Genomic DNA, 7,027 nt, shown 5'->3' with positions numbered 1-7,027 from the left:
GGTTCAACATTGAGATATGTGGATCAAATCAATATTACTAGCATATATATTGTTACAAATTCTAATTATTCTTTATTCCCTTTGTCCATTCTCTCCCCACTCACCTCCTTTCCCTCTCTCCTCCCCCCTCTAATTACCTACGTTTCTTCTCTCCTTCTGAAAGAATAATGGTTACTCTGTTGATTTGTTGCCTAGATGATCTGTCCAGTGCTGAGAGCTGTGATCAGATCCCCCAATATTATCATAGAGCAGATGTTTCTTCTGTAACTCTGAATGGGGCTTTGTGGAGAGAGACATCCTTTTCTTTTCTTTATCTCTGCTGGTGACTCTCCTTGTGTCAATGCACTCCAGTGGCTGGTGGACCATCTGTGTGGTGATGGTGGTGTCTAGCCCCTTTCGCGGCAGCCATGGTTATGGTGGTGGCTGTGGTGGGCCACCCACATGGAGGTGATGTTTTTGGCATGCTCCTTGGCACTGGTGGTGTGCCTGGTTGTGGGGAATATCTGGTCCCCCACTCCATACCTTGGGTCCCCGGGTGGGCCCCAAAGTGCTGGTGTGGTGTGCCTGGTTCTGGGAGGGAGGTCCAGTCCACTTCTCCTTGCCTTGGTTCCCTCGGTGTGCCACAAGGTGCTGGTATATTATGTTTGTTTGTGGGGTGGTGGTCTGGTCCCCATGGTGTGGTGTGCCTGGTTCTGGGAGGGAGGTCCAGTCCACTTCTCCTTGCCTTGGTTCCCTGGGTGTGCCACAAGGTGCTGGTATATTATGTTTGTTTGTGGGGTGGTGGTCTGGTCCCCATCTCCATAACTTGGGTCCCTGGGCAGGCCCCAAGGCGCTGGCACAGTGTGCCTGGTTTTGGGAAGGGAGTCCAGTTCCTGGCTCCATGTTTCAGGTCCCCATACAGGCCCCAAGGTGTTGGCATGGTGCCCCTGGTTCCAGGAGGGGAGTCTGGTCCCCAGATCCATGCCTCAGGTCCCTGGGAGAGCCCCAAGGTTCTGGCTCAGTGTGCCTGGTTCTGGGCATGGGGTCTGGTCTCTGTCTCCATGCCTCAGGTCCCCAGGTGGGCACTGAGGTGCTGGCATATCCTCACTGAAACTTAATCCCCATTGTGACAGTGTTAAGAGGCTAGGTGTGGGTGTGGTCCTGATGGCTTGAGAGAAGAGCTGTGAGGAGGTTAGTCTCTCTCTCAAACTGTCCACCATGTGACACTCAATTGCTCTGAAGAGTCACCACCCACCAACAAGGCCCTTACCAGATATATTCCCTGGACTTTGGACTTCTTAGCCTCCACAACTGTAGGAAATAAATTCAATTTCTTTATAAATTACCCAGTTTCAGGAATTTCAGTAACAGAAACTAATACATATGTATGCCTTGGACCACTCCACTCTCCAGGCTACATGACAGGCTCTAAATCTTTAAACAACTTCTTTCCTTAAGCAGAATGGCCTTGTCCTATGATCTGTCCTTGAGAGGTCTTACTAGTAAGTTCTAATCTGATAAGTAGATTCATAAGATATGTTTATGTAGTAAAAGTAAATGGATTATAATTGTTTTATATCTTAGCTGGCTATATGTTCACATGAAAATAGATTTATGTATTGTAATAATAAAGCATGATTTGTAATCTAAGAATATTAGTCATGTTTTATTAATCTATAGTACTGTATTTAGAAATGGAAGTGGGAGGCTGGGGTTAGGCAGAAAAAGAATAAAAGCTTACCAAGAACTCCTTTGCACAAATTCTCTTGGGTCATGAAATGTACAGACCCACAAACCCTATGTACTTTCTAAACTCCAATTTGAGACTAAGTAATTGATTCTATCTTACTAAATCAGTTTATTTTTAAAACACATGCTTAGGCTTTTTAATTCTACTGCTGTTCATATATACTTACTATTTATTGCCAAATAACTTCATTTAGCACTTATAATTAATGCTTTAAAATATCATTTCTATAAGATATGTCAGGCATGTAAATGAAGTGCTTATGTAGTAATTTGTTATTTGTTCAATGCACATATTAAATGGTACCTCATGGATATATGGTACCAATAAGTCATGCATCTAGTCATTAATGATTGGGGACACTTTAGACTTTGTTCATGTGCCAAAAATAGAATTGAATATTTCCATGTGAAAACAACTTCTAACACTTTTTGAAGCAGTGTTTTTATGCATTAGGTGAGAATTTATTAGAACCAGCATGGTGGCTGTATGACTGGAAGCAGAAACATTTGTGTCATAAAATGACTGGATTTGGTGTCTATATAAATGTAAGGAGAGAAATAGAAAAATTGGGAAAGGCTTTGAGTATGTCCATCTGGCAATAAATACAGATGAAAGGATATTACAGGAGGGGAGTACATTGTGGTGAGAAAAGAATAAAGATGTTGAAATGGATTTGGAATCAGATCTGTCACAGGCTTTTCAGAAATTTGGATTTAGGGCTTGAGTTTTATAAATTGTAGCATATGGAATCTCCCAAGGAAGTAGGAAGGGTAAGAAGCCACAAATGCTTGAGAAAAACCTTAAGCCCCCCAATATTTAAATAGCACACCAAAATCCTAGTTAAAAAAAACAAAATTAAACAAAATGGAGAAGGAATTCTAGCAGGTCAGATAAATCAGAATAAGAGAAGAGAGAATTTAAAGAAAGAAGGATTTTCAAATAACAGTGAATAGTTAATGTATTCCAGCCTCAATGAATTAATATACAATTCAGAATGATAAAATTGACCTTGATAAACAATGCTATACAGTGTGGTCAAATAATGTCACTGATATTAATGCTAGAAGCTGTTTAAATAGAATGTAGATTAAAAGCAAAACAGAATAAAGCAAAACGTTAGCTAGCTGAAAGCAGAGGTCAGACTGAAATAGGATGAAACTCACACAGAATTTGGAGAAGTCTGAGACCATCAGGTGCAGATCCCTCCTCTCAGAAGGTGGACTGAAAAGGGAAAAAGTAAATACAGAGCTTTGGAGGATAAGAGAGGTCTTTTTGGTTGTCAAATTCCAGGATGCCCTCTGAGTCGCACCTACATCATCCCGTCCCCTGAGTGCTGGTGCTTGTTTCTAGCCAATAGACTATGGCAAAGATGAAGGACTGTTGTATAAGACTCTGGTCTTAGCAGACTGAAGAAGCAAAGTCTCCTGCTGCCTTTGAAGACATGAGCTGCTCCATTGTGAGACAGCCTGAGGAGGACCAGGTGGAAGAGAGCTAATAGAACCTCCAGGAGCTGAGGTGACTTGCAGCTGATGGCCAGCAAGAAAGCAGAGGCCTCAGTCCTACAGCTTCAAGGAACTACAACTGGCCAACAACAACATGAGCTTGAAAGAGGACCCTGAGTTCCAGAAAGAAACAAGGCCTGGTGACATCTGCATTGCAACCTTGTGATTCCTGAGCAGAAAAACCAGCCAACCTGTGTCCAGAACTTGACCCAAGGAAAATGTGACATAATAAATGTCTGTGGTTTTAAACCACTAATTTTGTGATAAAATTTTGCACTACAGTAGAAAAATACTGTCTTGAAAGTAATCTTTTCTGAATTTTTGCCTTGGAGACAACAGAGCTGAATGACTACACAGGCAAACCATGCCCCTGAGCTGGGGTTCAAATCCTCTGACAACTTTTAGTGTTGTGTTACTTAAGTTCTCTGTATCTCAATGACTTTATTGGTCAAAAGAGGCAACATTATATATTTACTTCTTAGTTTGCTATGAAGGTTAAGTTGAGTTAATTCAGGTAAAATGTTTGACGCATAGTAAATATTGGTTATGCTTATAAATGGTTTTGAGGAGATTTTTTTGCATGTGTGTTTTATTTTGCTTTAAATAAAAAAATTTGAACTAATTTGTAGACTGAGGAGAAGGGACAGATGAAGCTAATGATTCATGAGAAAGAAATTGTTGGAGAACATAACTAAAGGAAATCGGATCCAGAGAACCTTCAGAATAAAAAAGGAGATAAATAAACACAACTACACAAACAATAATCTAGCTTTAATTCATTTTAAAAAGCTAAAATATAATTCTACTGATTTTAGTGAACAGAATCTACAAGCCACCAGCAGGTCCCCAAAAAACAGATAAAAGGGAACAGATGGCCAGTATCAGGACATTATTACGCATTTATTTTTCATTTAAAATAAAGAGTAGATAAGTAAGAGATAGAGATTATAAATACACATAGAAAATATTGTCCTATTAATGTGTTGGGATTCCTCAAAATTTAAATTGATATCATAATAATGTCTTTCTTCTATTACGTGTATATATACATACATATGTTTATGTGCATATGTGTGTACATATCTATATCCATATCTGTTCAATGATCTTATTTTAAACACTTTTGAGAGTCATTAAATAGAATTTAGACAATTTTTATACTTGCAAATATCTTTTAAACAAATTAGGGCTATTTGAATATTATATGTATATTAAGCGTGAGCATGCTTAAGAAAAGTGCTCTTTCCCACAGCTTTCCTTATGTTATCAAACATAGTTACTTTAGATGCATGGGGTGATATCTCTAATGATATTTTTGAAAATACTGTTCTTTAACCTGTAGTGAATTTCATAACTAGAAAATGTCCTTCAAAGGGTCTTCATTTATTTGGAGTTCCTTATTCATTAACTTTTCCATTCATTCACTCACAGATACTTACTGAATGACTACCATTATAAGCTGTTTTGAGAAACTAAGTCAAATATGCTATACACAATAATTCTACTTTATCTTAGCCCTGTAAGTTTTTGAAAATATTTTTAGTATGATGGATCTTAATAGTAATTATCTCTGAGAGCCCTTCCATTTCATTTTACTGAAGGCTTAGAGTCTATATTTCATTTGCTCTTCAGAATGACTTGGGATACAGAAGAAAAATACCTACAGTTTTCCAAGAAAAGGCATTATTCAGAATCTTCTGTGAATACCCAGAATCTTAGTAGTCAAGTTCTGGGTTTCCTTGAATTCTGATATAAATGAGAAATTTTATTTGGGGTTAAGTTTTAGGTCTAGATTTTTGTGCAACATGTCATCTGGTTTACAGATCTGAAAACATTCTATTAACCTATGTGGATGATTCTTACTGTAGCCTGCACACCTTTTGAGGTTCAGCTGATTTAAATTGTTCCATTTTTAAGAACTGCTTAATTTCTCAATAATCAGAGATCACAGTGTCTCTGCCTGTTCATGAAAACAAACATGATCTTTCAACATAAAGAATGATCAGACTTAAAATATAGGCTATGTCGAGTTTGAGTAGTTACTGGAAATATGAACAGGCATCTTTTAGAGCTATCAAAACTTGAACTTAAGGAATGCCATTTGGACTTCTGTTGGAGAAGGTTGTGATGGACATACTACAATGTGATACAAAGACCAGAAAACATGGGCTTTAGTTATGAGCCACCAAATAGCCATAATAACAAGCTTTTCTAAGAGTAGATGTTGTTCCTACTTATGTAGCTTTCTGTGGCTGCTTCAGGCTGAGCATTGATGGAGGTATGTTTACAAAATAGACACAATGAAGATCCTGAGCAATTTCAGGAAGGTTAGCTATTTCAGAGAGTTGTTTTAGTCATGCATCTTTTACCTTTTATTACATCAAAAACTTCTTGATAAGGTATTTTCACAGTAAGGCAATCGTATCTTTCTGCAGAACCAAGAACCCAAACTCAAATTCTTCATGTAATCTTAGTGCTTTCATCCCTAGATTTTTTTATTCTACAGAGACAGAGAAACTGTTTGCAAGGAGGAGTTAGGGAGAATGTCAGGCTGCTTTAAGGAAATGCCACAGATGGGTGGATTAAACAGTGAATATTTATTCCCCATGGGTGTGGAGGCTGGATGTCCGAGATCAGGGTAACAGCATGGTCTGGATCTTGGTGAGGGCCCTTGATAATGTCTTCGTATGGCCTTTTTTGGTGTATTTATTAAGAAAGAGAAGTCTGAGTTCTCTTCCTCTTTTCATAAGGGCATTAATCCCATCAAGGGGGCCTCATTCACATGCTCTAATCTAACTCTCATTACTTCCCAAAGGTCCCACTTCCAAATACCATCGCATTGGGTATTAGGGTTTCAACATAGGAATTTGGGGACACACCAACATCAGATCCATAGTAGACAAAGACAAGGAGAGTTGTCCTACTTGATCAGAACTGATCTTCACAAGTTGATCAGAACTGCTTTATAATTCTCGGAGACTATAATCTGTATTTTTGAGATTTGAAAAATACTATTCATTAATGCTTTATTTCTCTTCAAGTCCTGTCCAAAATTAGCACTTGAACAAATGCCACAGTATTTAGCAAAGTTTATCACCATTTGCTTTTATTAACACTTTAGGAAACAGCCTTGCTGCTTCTGAGATTTATCAAATGTCTTTGTCTCCTGGTATTTTCAAGGCAGAACTTAAACTAACCTGGCAGGTTTCCATACACTTCCAATCCTCCTTCCACCAGAATTTTTTACAGAAGTTTAAATCAAACAAAAATAAATCCCAGAAACTAGTTTAAAAGACAAAACTTCACACGCATACACACACACACGCAGAGCACAGACTAAAGGGTATTGAAAGGAAAAAAGAGGCCACATCGCTCTTTCATGGTTAGGATTCCTATGGTCATTTGAAAGCTAACTCTACCTACATAAGTTGTAAGTCTTTTCAAAGCACATTGTTGACATATTTGACAGTCACTTCCAATTTTTCAGGAATATCCAGCAACAGCAAAATCTCTCAACACAAAAATCTGTGGCTAAATACCCAATTGACCATGGCATGGGTTGTAGATTCACTTTCTCTTCCACGCACTGTGTTTTTGTTTCATTTAAGATGATAACAAGCTTAAACTCTTCACACATTTTAAATAACCAAAGCAATGGTACTTTAAGATAGGCCAAATATAAGAAATCACCTGAGAAACATCCATCCCAAAGGGCTTGAAAAATGGATTATGGTCTTGTGCTTGGAAGAAATAAAGTTCTAATATATTGAAGGGGAAGAACGTCTAGAGGAAGCCA

This window comes from Galeopterus variegatus, unplaced genomic scaffold (genome assembly GCF_000696425.1).
Source record: "Galeopterus variegatus unplaced genomic scaffold, G_variegatus-3.0.2 Scaffold8325, whole genome shotgun sequence".
Taxonomy (NCBI): Eukaryota; Metazoa; Chordata; class Mammalia; order Dermoptera; family Cynocephalidae; genus Galeopterus; species Galeopterus variegatus.
This window is presented reverse-complemented; position numbering follows the sequence as displayed.